This window comes from Pinus tabuliformis, chromosome 1_2 (genome assembly GCF_031772625.1).
Source record: "Pinus tabuliformis cultivar Carrire ecotype Pingquan chromosome 1_2, CPIR1, whole genome shotgun sequence".
NCBI classification, from domain to species: domain Eukaryota; kingdom Viridiplantae; phylum Streptophyta; class Pinopsida; order Pinales; family Pinaceae; genus Pinus; species Pinus tabuliformis.
This window is the reverse complement of record NC_142298.1, coordinates 686,900,337-686,912,754: the sequence shown is the minus strand read 5'-3', so window position 1 is coordinate 686,912,754 and position 12,418 is coordinate 686,900,337. Positions and strand designations below refer to the sequence as shown.

Here is a 12,418-nt window from a genome sequence, read left to right as displayed (position 1 = left end):
CTTGTTAGTAATGTAAAGCAAATTTATTAGAATTAATGAATATACCTTTATCACGAAGAGAATAAAACTTATGATCCATAACATACCTTTGAGTTGTTTTCTAGACAAACCTTACAGGACAGGACATCAATTCCAATAGAAATTCTATCATGCTTTGTTTTGTAAGATCTTCTCCATAGCCCTTGAGCATGTCAACAAGTTTTCCCTAAACAATGAAAATATGAGAAAAGATGTTATTAGCATCTAGTACAACCTCATTTAGATAAGAGAAGGAAACCAAATTTAAAAAGGATAATACAAGGAATAAGATACTTATCTTTGAAAAAATGGTGAGGGCTCCCTCTCGATCCAATCTCGATGGATACCTATAACTATATCAAAACAATTAAATAATTTTTTTTCCAAAGCATGTTAAACCTACAAGTACTAGAATCAAAGCATAAAGGAAAACAATTCAAAATTTAGAGTAGAAGGATATGTAAGGGATAGAGTCCCTAGCAAATATGTTGACTTTGGATCCTTCCATCTTTTTCTTCTTTGGTGAACCTTCGTTGGCAATGTTTGCTTGATCCCTGTCTCTTCTTGGATTCTCAGGACAATTACTTCTACAGTGACCCATCTTGTGACAATTGTTGCATTCATTCTTGGATAGGTCTATCTTCTTCCTTGACCCTTTGGACTTCTTAAAGGTTTCTTTATTCTTGTGATGAACGGAATAGGCATTCAAGATTTTCTCTTCTTCGCTCTCCTTGTTGCTTACTTAAGATATTCTGAATTCTTTTTTACTGCATGCGTTTTCGAATGTAGGAGTATCCTTCCAAATGCCTTGAACAAATCTATGTTGGATATATATGCGATGAGGTTATCCTTTATTCCATCCACTATTAGGCTCATGGCCAAAATCTCTGTTTCTTTAAACTTTTCTTTCACTGCTTCACTTTATTCATTCGTAGGCTTCTTTACTTTTCCTTTGACTAGATCCAAGACTTCATTATTCTTGAGGATGAGATCTATCCTCTTTTTCCATGCCTTGTAATTGGGTGCTCATTCTAATTTGTTTTCTCCCTTTATTGAAGTAGACATGATTCTTGAAGATAGTAGGCTTCTCTCCTTATATGATCCCCTTTGATGACCCTTATTCAACTTGTTGAGATTTCCTTATTATCCTTTCAATAGATCTTCAGGCTGCCTTTTTCCTTCTTCTTCACCTTAGCTCTTAAACCATGTTGGAAAATTAGAAAGGCATAAATAGTTTCTTTATGTTGATAATGACTTGTGATATTCTTATGTTCTTATTAACTTTCTCGTGTTCTTGTTTTATCTTAGTTCATCAAGCAATTACCAAAATTATAACACGAAGATCAAAGACATCAGATGTAGGCGGACAACCAAGGGAAAACCCCTATATAGGGGAAAACCTAGTGAACAAATTCTTCCTTCAATAGTTTCACGAGATAATCCAAGACTCTTTGACCTAGAAACAGACTTCCTCCAACCACCAAGTCAGCTATTCCCTTCTCTTGCAGATGATAACCTTCCAACAACAACTTCGACCTTGATGCAACAACAAATCTTCGATCTAGTAGCAACAACAAAAACTTCGACCTAGTAGAAGCAGTAGAAACTTCGACCTAGTAGTAGCAAACTTCAACCTAGAAGCAACACCATATTTTTGACCTAGATGCAACACTTTGACCTTCTAGTAAATAGCCTAATAAATTCACACGTGTGAGATAGAGGTAACCCAAAAACTTTGATTTTCTTATCCAACAAATCTCCTTCTATTTCTTCTACAATTTCATATTCTTCTGCCTCCTCTTGAATATCGAACTTGTGTGAGTGATCTCCAAATGAATCAAACTGCACTGTATATATAACCTTTTATGGAGTTCAAATTACCCTAATGTAGGCCGACTTGGTGTGGAGGTGACAAATGACTTATTTTACTCAATAATTTTTCTTTTTACATGATTCAAAAGCCCAAGAAGGGTCTCATTAAATGGATAATGCCTCTAATGACTTAATATAAAACCTATAAGTCCTCAATGGGGACTTTGACTTAAAATAGATGACCCAAGCATGAAACTCATGTTTTAATAAGTCATAATAATAATAATTCCTTTTTCTTTCTTTTGATAAATACATTTCATTATGACTCAAATACGAGTATGAAGGCCGAACCTAGTTACATTCTTCAACACCTTGCTTATCATGCTTGTTGAGCAAGCATTAAATTGCTACCCCTAAGCTAAGCTAAGTTCCAGGACTCCCTTGCAAATATTTGGCATGCAAGATACATTTTTGGTGAGCCCAAAACACATGAACATTAATCCATATCTATGATTGACACTTTCTAGGCATATTTGGGCACCAAAAATGCACTTTATTTGTTGAAAATGTTTGATCCAACATCCTAGTTGCGATTGGAAAAATTCCACTTGTGTTTTTCATCTCTTGTGACACTCATGTGTCTTTGCTTTCTCTATGCATGGCTAAATACCTATGTGAATGATTGTTTCACATGATTTTCCATTCATGTGTTTCTATCCTTCCAAAATTCTCCACATTCAATATAGTCTGTTGTTGTACATCCTGGAGGTTTTCCTTAGTCTTCCAAGTAGATCTGTGGTTTAGCTTCAAATTTCAAGGAAGTTACTTAGCCAATTCCTTCCATTGAATTTTGAAGCCCCATTTTAGTTGCCACCCTAAATTCCACAATTATTAGGGTGATTGTTCCAACTACTTAGTCATTCACAATTAATAAGATCTTGGGCAAGAGGGAAAAAAGCTCAAACTTGAATTTGAATTTCATGGCAAGGCTTTGGAAGAATAGTTTCCCCAACACCCTCAATGCTCATTCCCACTCATGGTATCATAACCCATGTTAGTACTTCATTCTAAGACAACTACTCAATATTTTCATTAACGAAGAATTACCTACATATTTCACGTTGTTTTAACTTGTTTAACATTTACATGCAAATTCAAGCAACCTTAACATATTTAATTACAATATCATTTGGGGTTAAAATGATGACGTTACAACAAAATCCTGTATATTGTATTGTAAACGGTGAAGTGAAAACTATGAGAGTTAGAGGCGTGGCTCCAACATTTGCTAGTTTTCCTGGTTAAGGGTTCCTAGGGTAAATTTGCAGGTATTGTATGTTATTGATATTGTTTACTTTTCAATTTTATAAGGAATCCGTGTGTACATTGCTTTATTGTAAAATGTTTAAAACTTACATATTAAATAGTCCCCCCACTTCAATGTGAAATATACTTTCATTTAGAGTTCAAATTTGTCTTTCACCCTTGCCTATAAATAAAAAGATCACGAAATTCAGATTTTTTCCATGTGGTCAAGTATTTTAATGTCCTTTAATTTAGCATCATATATCTCCTTCTTAATTTATGTAGTTGTTTTGTGAAAATCCATTCTCTACAAATATGAAGGCATAAAATGATTTACTAATGATATATTTACTATGAAATATGAGATATTGCATTTATTTTACTATATTGTAGAAAAGATAACAATGAAATGTTATTTATGTAATTGGAAAGTTTCAAATTGTGCTAGACATCAACACTTTGTCATATTTTAATTAACCTTTGATGGATCAAGAGTTTAACACATGCAAACATACATATATTTTTAAAGATTTAATCAGTAACTTGTTGGGGTTATTTAGGTGAGGCTTAGGTTAAAATATAATCCTCAAGATAGAGCCAACAACATGGAAGCCAACTCCTAACAAAAAAACTTTTGACTTAGCAAGAGCCAAAGTGTTCCATCTAAGGATATCTACCCTTCTAACTTTAACACAATGGACCAACATATCACTTCATAGAAATATAATATAACTAGAGAGGATAGAAGAAGTTTTCCCAACATTTTAAGCTAAACCAACGTAATGATCAAAAGCTTAACTTTAAGAAGATAAAAAAAATCACATTCTTACCTCTCCCCATTTAGAAAAGAAAAATTATATAAAACATAACTCATAACTAATTAAACTAATCCTCAAAACTTATTTAAAAAAATAGACAATATAAATAAATAATTATATATTTTTAATAAAATTAATTTATAAAAAATCAATAACTTAAAAAAACCAATATTTATTTATTTTTTACCATATAATAAAAAATTTCAAAATACATTACAAACCACATATCTTCACATACTAAAAGAGAAGTTAACCTAACCTAAAGTAAAACCTAATCGATCTTTTCCTACAATTATCTTCCCACATGAAGTTAGCTTAATAACCTAAAGTAAAACCTAATTACTCTGTAATCATCTCCACACATGAGAAATGAAGTTAACCTAATAACCTAAAGTAAAACCTAATGGCACAATCAGGCACTCATCTCCACACATGAGAATAGAACTTAACCTAAAGGAATACCTAGTAGCTCTATCATGCACTCATCTCCACACATGAGAGGGGAAGTTAACCTAAACTAAAGCCTAATTGCTCTACCATGCATTGTTGACACATGGGACGAGAGTTGAGCTAAAACCCTAAATTAAAACCTAATTGCTTATCTAATACTCTTGCCTGCACCCAAAAGTGGCATCCCAGGCCAGAGCCTCAATCCTTCTTTAACTCGACGCCACTGAAGCGCTTGAGCAAAGGGCTTACCTTGCTACTGAGTCTGTAATTCTTCAAGCTCCCCTCAATGCCCATCTGCCCAATTTTTTCAAATTGAAGATTTAAGCCTATCCTCACTGGTATTAAATATCTTTGCACAAAGGCTCTAGGAGGGTTTTGGATGTGCTGTTCAATCACAGTGTGTGACGTGACATGCACAAAAATGCTGATCGGTTCAGATTTCTTGGGTATTTCAGGAAGGAAAAGAACATCGCCAAACTCATTTACATCAATGCAAAGAATTTTTATTACCGTGAGCATAGGCTCAAATCTGCAATTTCCACTTCTGCAAAGATTGGGCTCTGAGGGATAAGGCTTACCAGAATTAGTAGCAAGGTTCATACCTTGAGAGGAAAAAGTTAGGGTCTTTTAAACAGGCCGAGGGTTTGGGGATTAAGAAGGGATCGAAGAAGTCTGCAAATGCTTTGTGGGTGGCTTAGGGATGCGGAAAGAAAACAGAGATCGAAGACTGCGGTTTCTGAGCATTTTAGATTTTTTGGAAAACAAATTTCGGAATTATTGAGACCGGATTTCATAAATAGGAGCAAATTGGCAATACTGTTTCATTCTTTTCTATTCAAGGTATAACTCACTATTTCTTTTTCTTCATTGTCTTTAAATGTGTGATTACAGCTGCTTTGGCTCATAATGGTAACATCTAAAGAGGAAGGAAGCATTTAGTGAAGGTATAACTCACTTTTTCTTTTTTCTTATTGTCTTTAAATGCATGATTACTCGTTCTTTTTTTCCATGGTCTTTAAATGGATGATTACAGCTGCTTGGCTCATAATGGTAACGTCTAATGAGGAATCATAATGGTAACGGTTAATGAGGAATTTTTCCATTGTCTTTAAATGCATGATTACTTCTTTGTTTGTGGCTCATAATGGTAACTTCTAATGAGGACTTCTAATGAGGAAAGAATGGCTTGGCTCATAATGGTAACGGCTAATGAGGAATTTTTCCATTGTCTGTAAATGCATGATTACTCTTTTTTTTCATGGTCTTTAAATGCATGATTACAGCTGCTTGGGCTCATAATGGTAACGGCTAATGAAGAAGGAAACATTTAGTCTTAGGAAAGTAAACTTATATTAAGAAAGACAATATTTAAATAAAGCTTTTCCTTTTTGGCAGCTTGGCAACTCATAAGAAAGTAGACATGTTCTAAATAGGTATTTGTAATCTCTTTAAAAAAATAGAAGTGAATGTTACAGTCTTCTATGTGATTTGTTTGATTCATTAATTTTGAGCAGAGTTTTGTAAGATCCAGCTGAAAGTTGAGTCTTCGAGAGCCTCACGTCGGGACAATTGCAGATCAATTGCTATTAGAGCAAGTCGCTCTTTGAGGCTTGATTTTTTTTTAATATACTTTGTTGTTGTTGTTGAGCCTTAGAGAGCCTCACGTCGGGACAATTGCAGCAACTGCTATTAGAGCAAGTCGCTCTTTGAGGCTTGTTTTTTTTAACATACTTTGTTGTTGTTGTTAAATGCTCGTTTATTTAATGTTTTTATTTTTATTTTTCCATTCGCTACAGGTTTTTGTGTTCCAGCCATTCTATATTCACTTTCTTTCTTAATAGGTATCTTTTTCTTCACACATTCTCTAGCTTTTTTTTCACACATTCTCTAGCTACAATGTCTCTGTTCCTCTGCCTCGTCACAACATCTGTAACAACATCTACAACACCCATGGCCATTTTTGTTACAAGTCTGCAACACATTTACATTTATAGTTGGGTATATATTTGGTGTGGCCTGGTTCTGTACCGCTCTAAGAATCCATGAGTTTTTATATAAGGAGCAGCATTCAGAGCGGGTTCCCTTTGGAGACGTGCCCTACCACCTCGTTTTAGTAGGCACCTGCTTCACATTCTTCAGTTTCAGCGTAGAAACATACTGTAGTAGCTTGGATTCATTTGGATTCATTTGGAGCTTGGGTTCATTTGGAGACGTGCCCTCCCACTCCAAGCTATGTAAGTACCTACTATTTCATCAACCGTTAGCATCATATCACATAAACTCCAACATCATATCACATAAACTCCAGCATCATCCAGCCTGGGTTCATTGGAGACGTGCCCTTCTACCCCAGGGTATGTAGGCACCTGCTACTTTATCAGTTACCATCATATCACATCAACTCCAGCGGCATTCAAAAATCATAAATCATTCCACAGCGGTATTCAAAAAACATTCCAGCTATGACTTCACACTTAAACTTGGAGGTGCAGCCATGGCTTCACACTTAAACTTGGAAGCTGAAAGCAGGGGACACATTCCATCTAAATTGAGAGGAACTGGGCAGCAAGTCTGCCTGGCTAATAATGGTAACATCTATTGAGGAAGGAAACATCTAGTCCTAGAATTCTTATATCAAGAAAGACAATATCTAAATAATGTATTTAGCTTTTCCTATTTGGCAACTCATAAGAAAGCATGGTAACATCTAATGGTAACTTCTATCGAGGAAGGAAACATCTAGTCCTATTATTCTTGAATCAAGAAAGACAATATTATTTAATATTTAAACAATATATTTAGCTTTTCCTATTTGGCAAAATCATAAGAAAAGTTCTAAATATGTATTTGTAATCTCTTTAAAAGGCTATCAAGCCAAATAGAAGTGAATGTTACAGTCTTCTATCTTATCTTGTGTATTCATTTATTTCGAGCAGAGTTGTAAAATCCGGCTGAGAGGTGAGGCTTAGCCTCTCTATAAGCTATTCTTATATTGTCATGACAATCAAATAACAGGTACTACACAACACTTTGAGTTACATGTTATGAACTTTTACATTTATATGAAACTTGCTATTTTACCTCATAGAGTTAGGGCTGCCTTGAAATGTTGCGGTCTCCCCAGCTGACAAAATGTCCCTTTCCGGGCAGCCCTCACCTGTGTCGGACAAAAAAAAATCATGGTTCCTATTAATTCGGCACGATCAGAATTTTGAGCTCTGGGTAGGTTCGTTGACCCCTAAACCTCTTGGGTGTGGTGGAACCATGCACGGGGAATTGTGATTTCCGCCGATATTTAGCCGCAATCTATAGCCAGAAGAGAAGGTGTTTTATCACCAGTTTAACTGACACTCGGTACAAATGCATAGCGAAGACATCATCTTTGCAAAGACAGGCTCAACTTATCAATGAAGAGTATATGAAATTTTAGCTCTTAGAAGTTAGAACAGTTGGAGATTTTATTCATTGTGTTACTTGAGTAGGCCAGTCATCGTTATTTGATATGTTGGTTGATTCTCTTTAGCAATATATTTAGTTTGGATAGAAACTAGTGTTTTTGATCAATGCTGCTACTTTTTTGTTAGTTCGATCTTTGTACATATTTTCTTTCTGTATCACATGGGCATGTAGTCAACTTCGAAGTCCTTATTTGCAGGAATTTATTACAAGATATTTGTTTTTTTCCTTTGTTGGGAAGATTGTCTATAGAAATTTACAGCTGTCCTTTGGCTAAGTGGTTGCACTATGAGGGGTGTCTATGCCTTCAAACTAAAAAATCATCCCGGGCTTGCACTCTTGGGGTTTTTGAAACTGGGTCTCTCAGTAATATAAGCCTGGTCATCTCTATGCTTTCTTCTAGACCATGGGTGAATGCTTTTAACATTGCTTGTGTATCCTTGCTCGGACTTGTAGTGGGTCATGCAGTGCAAGTCTGCAAGCTCACCTGGAAGAATGAGCACACAACAGAATCATGGAAAAAAGAGAAAATATTCGTCTTCCATATTTTTAAGAACGGTATCTCTCTTTTTTATTATTTACAAGTAGATATTTACGCTACAAGTTTGTGACAAAATTGGAAATGGAGGACCAAAGTAGATTTCCAGCTTATCACAGATCAGCCTAGAATATTTTTCTTCAGCGAATATGGTAAACATCGTCAATTAAAGCAGACAATACACTAAATTCTCCCTGTCTTGACTCTCACCATTAGGAGTACGAAAGAGCAATTTGGATGTTTGAGTATTTTAATAAATTTAAATTTACCAGGGGTTTTTGTCGGTAATTTGATGATTAGGATCAATTTTGATGTAGTAATCTTGGCATATTTCGAGTGATAATCCTATAGGGTGTTGGTAGTCTAGAAAAAGATTTAAAGAGGATTTTGACTATCTAATTTGGGCTTTTCTTCTTCATTGCTTTCTTTCGTGAAAACTACTAAATGATTATTTTTTCCCCTCTTGCCATCTTGTAATTCATTGATGCTAAATGTATACACAGTTTATCCTTCTCATTATAAATCTTGTTTTTTACATTTTTAGAATTTTAGTATATGGCCTTTATGGAGGATTATAATATCACACTTGTAGACCCATTTTTATCCTGGAGGCTATAAATATATCATATTTATATTTTGATGACATCAAGATCTTTTTTTACCAAGGAAGAAATCGTCATTTCCTTTCAACGATAATGGAAATTACACTTCTTACTTGCACTTGCACCATCAGGGAACTATAAGGATTTTTACCCTCTTAGTATTGGCACAAAAGGATTTCACCTCGTATATATATATATATATATTTTTTTTTTTTGTTTCTTGCAAACATTCGCAAGCTCTAAGTCTCTGAGGCTTGAAAAACAAAAAGACCAGTTATAAGACAAAAAAGCGATAACCATCAAGCTCAATAAGAACAAAAATTTAGAGACTTTCTTGTAAATTAGACATTAAAAGTCGATTTCAGTGATAGATACAGGCTATAACTCCATTCCTGCATTCTTCAACCAATGCTTTGCCTGCGGCAACCTGTTTGATAAAGCATCCGCTGTCACATTGTGCTTCTTGTACACATGCGTGATGAAACAGATTCGAAGGCATTTGCAATTTCCTTTAACCGATCACCCAAATTGGACATTAAAAGTTGATTTCAGAGATAGACACAGGCTACAATTCCATCCCTGCATTCTTCAACCAATGCTTTGCCTGCAGCAACCTGTTTGATAAAGCATCCGCTGTCACATTGTGCTTCTTGTACACATATGTGATGAAACAGTTTCGAAGGCATTTGCAATTTCCTTTAACTGATCACCCAAATTGGACATTAAAAGTTGATTTCAGAGATAGATACAGGCTACAACTCCATCCCTGCATTCTTCAACCAATGCTTTGCCTGCAGCAACCAGATTGAGAAAGCATCCGCTGTCACATTGTGCTTCTTGTACACATGCGGGATGAAACAGATTCGAAGGCCTTAAATTGATATTAAGCAACTGATCAATAACATTCATCAAGCTTTTAACCAGACTTTAGTCCCCATATACTTGCAAATGAGATAAGCTAATATCGAGAGCACATTTGAGGAGTAAGATTCATGAATCCTTCAAAGTTGTTAGTCCGTCTGCTAATCCTACTTCATTTGAAAAAAATGTTTAAATACAGAACTGTTATAGTTCATACTATCATAGGGCCCTGGCATGCCCCATTAAAACAAACCCATGCTTTCTCTTTATATATGACATCAAGATCTTTATTACCCTTTGAGGTTTGTTTAATGATGTTAATGTTGTTGTGTGGTTGCACTAGTGTTGTATTTCTTCATCATTGGCTATGTCCTACATAGTTGTAGGGAATTCTCTTCTATTAACAATTTTTTTTAATGTAAAGTGTCTGCCAAAGGTCTCAAAACTCAAAGTTCAAATGTAAGTGTCTCTGTCAAAGATTCCCAAACTGTTATCAACAGAATTAGGCAATCTTTCTTCAATTTCTTGTGGGCAGGTAAAAGAGAGAGAGCTGTCTTCCGCCTTGCAAAAAACTTGTGGAGGCTGGGGTTTTAAAAACCTTCACTGGTTTGGCACAACTCTGGCAATCAAAAATACTTGGATAGTTATTACTGGTGCATGTATTTGGAGCTCTCTAATCGTTGACATGTATTTGAAAAACAAACCCTTTTCTGAATGGATCTGGTTGGTAGAACCTTCATCTTTCAAAGGCGGATCAAAAATATGGAGTGCTCTGGTGGCTGGTGTGCCTTGGATGAAAAGATGGCTAGTGTGGATCCTAGATATGATGGCAACAACATAAAGATAGGAACGGAACCATACATTGGAGGAACAACCTTTTTCAAATTATTTCAGGACCTAATTAATCAGCTTAACTTGGTTGGCATTTTAAGGCTGGGGCATGCTTTCATTCCAGGCTCTGAGGGCATTTTTAATGGAAGATGGAAATCCTCGGTGGATTTGGGCCTGCAGGGTACTCTAGCATTGGAGTGGGAGGGCTTCACTCAAAATCTGTCTCGGAGTGGGAGGGCTACACTCAAAATCTCTCGGAGTGGTCTCATTCTTAATGACAGGAAGCCGAAGGATACCTTGGCCTAACAAATGAATCCAACTTTTGGCCAAATTACAACCAAGCTAGCCTATGCAGTAATCTCAGCTGAAAATGTGGTCTCGCAATTTAAATGGTGGTATAAGAAAATTTGGATTTGGGACATTCCTCCAAAGCTTAAATGCTTCCTTTGGTTGACTCTGGAAAACATAATTCTAACTTGGGACAATTTGTCCAAGCGAGGTTTCTTGGGCCCAAATGTTTGTGCTCTATGTAAACAAGGGCCTGAATCAGTTGAACACTTATTTTTTCAATGTGTTTTTGCAGAAGCCCTGTGGCAGGAAGTCATCATAAGTCTCAACCTCACGGTTTCCGGTAGTTTTTTGGGAGAATTGCTTACTGTGGTGGGACAACAATATGGGGATCCATAAGTTCTTTCAAGTTTATGTGGCTTGGGGCATCAAGATGCGCAATAAACTGATTTTTGAAAACCAACAGATGAGCATTCAAAAGATCCTTCCTCGGATTCTTGGCTTTTTTCACGACTATCTGAAACAGAAAAAAGTCCAATCAACAACGCATTACAACCTCTCCTTTGGCATTCCCAGCGGACATCTCTGGTTTAGCTCAATAAAATGGAAGCTGTGGTGGAGGTGCTACTATTTATTTCCCCAGAAAAATCTTGATGCAGAGCTATCTGAGTATGGGGTCGGGTTCCAACACAAAAGCATAGCTAGTAGCCTGTTGGGCTCTTCTTCTGGTCGCTGATTCCCTGAAGGTGGCCTCAATTCATGTGCAAGGAGATTCTCAGAGTGTGATTGGATGGCTCCAAGGAAGACATCAACTTCAAGCGGTAGATCTCCTGTTTTGGAAGGAGAGAATCAAATTTCTCAAACATCACTTTCAATACATCTCTTTCCAACATGTTCACAGAGAGTTCAATTGCAGGGTTGATGCTTCCTCTAAAAGAGGCCTTCTGGAGGAGGAAGGTTTTATCATTGTGGAAAAATTTCTAGATAATCATCTTCAGTGGAGAGGGCGATACGTGGTCCCCTCTAGCCACCAGCTTCTTCCTCTTTAACTTGTTGGGTTATTTTGTTGCAAACAGGTCTAGTTTTCTGTGATCTTGTGTTCTATTTTATCATGGTTAGAAAATTTTGTCATTGTGGTGATCTCAGTTTTTTGTTGAGATCTGTTTGTTCTGGCTAAGCTTAGATACAATTCTCTGCTATAGCTAATTTGCAGCTGCTATTTTCTGTAAAGATTATAGAGCTGGGTCTTGTTTTACATATTTTGGGCAATCTATATGTAGATTCTCTCTGATTGGCCCTTTTCTCGGCTGTAATAACTAGTTCTATTTTTGGCAACAATACTTCTTTGCTATAATACAAAGAATGATCACTTCTTTTCTGAAAAACAATCATATTGACAAAACAGAATATTAAGGCTAACTAGGCCTATTGAAGTGCAT

At 36.0% G+C, this 12,418-nt stretch overlaps 1 long non-coding RNA gene across 1 annotated transcript; it reads left to right on the top strand.

Moving 5' to 3' along the window:
• The first annotated feature begins 4,522 nt into the window (after window positions 1-4,522).
• LOC149207597 (uncharacterized) lies at window positions 4,523-11,735 on the top strand. Its single transcript, XR_016252676.1, has 2 exons — window positions 4,523-5,243; window positions 10,396-11,735. It is a non-coding gene; the product is annotated as an uncharacterized LOC149207597 (long non-coding RNA).
• The last annotated feature ends 683 nt before the right edge of the window (window positions 11,736-12,418 follow it).